The sequence below is a fragment of the Leptinotarsa decemlineata genome, unplaced genomic scaffold (genome assembly GCF_025532065.1).
Source record: "Leptinotarsa decemlineata unplaced genomic scaffold, Ldec_3_MD MMD2_tig00078422_RagTag_RagTag, whole genome shotgun sequence".
In the NCBI taxonomy this organism is placed as follows: Eukaryota; Metazoa; Arthropoda; class Insecta; order Coleoptera; family Chrysomelidae; genus Leptinotarsa; species Leptinotarsa decemlineata.
Window position 1 is genome coordinate 12,373,186 of NW_027412747.1, and position 937 is coordinate 12,374,122.

General features: G+C 27.9%; 1 non-coding gene across 1 annotated transcript; it reads left to right on the plus strand.

Moving 5' to 3' along the window:
* The first annotated feature begins 553 nt into the window (after positions 1–553).
* TRNAA-UGC (transfer RNA alanine (anticodon UGC)) lies at positions 554–625 on the plus strand. Its single transcript has one exon. It is a non-coding gene; the product is annotated as a tRNA-Ala (tRNA).
* Positions 626–937: the final 312 nt, after the last annotated feature.

The following is a 937-nucleotide window of genomic DNA, read 5'->3' on the forward strand; positions in this document are numbered from 1 at the left end:
GCCACTTATTATAATAATAATATCTAATAATAATATATGTTTATTTTCTCATACACTTATACAATTTACATGGAGTGCTATGGAAAATAAACCAGATAATCACAGAAGCCATAGAAATCTATAGCTTGTTCGTGATGAGACTATTTTGTAAATTAAGTGTATAATTACTTTTACATTACATTTACATTTCATTAAAAAATAATGAGTGATCAATCGATTAATAAATAAATAATAGATAAACCTAATAACAGAAACAGTAGTTACAGACAGAATACATAATTATTTTCATCTACTCAATAATTGCTTAGGTCAAATTGCTGTTTGGAATAGTTTGATTGGGTTGATGAATTCACGTTACCAAGATTTTTACATTCAACACCTACAACTGATTGGCACGAGGTTCAAAACTATAAAAAATCATACTTTTTTGAGAGTTGTAATATGGTGTAAAATTTAGTATGAGCTTGCTTTCACATGTGACACTGAGAGGCAACTTTCAACAGGCTTGAAATGCTTAACGCTGTATCGATAAAGTCTCATCAATTTCAACATCGGGGATGTAGCTCAGTGGTAGAGCGTTCGCTTTGCATGTGAAAGGCCCGGGGTTCGATCCCCCGCATCTCCAGATATTTTTTGTTTTTTTTAACATACAAATTAAAAATATTTTCAAAATGAATATACATATTGCAAAATTGTATATATCATACATAAAAATCATTCTTGATCCATGCTGAACTGAGAAAATTTCTTGGAACTTGAAAAAAATTTATTTTTCACTTTGTTATTAATAATCAAAAACGGTAAAAAGTTAGAAATTCAATTGAAGCAATGAAATTTTTTTTTTTCAATATTCAAATTGATTCGTATTCACATTATTCAAAATTGCATAAAAATGATTTTTCATAATTTTTAGCTCTTTTTGTTTAAAAAAATGGTT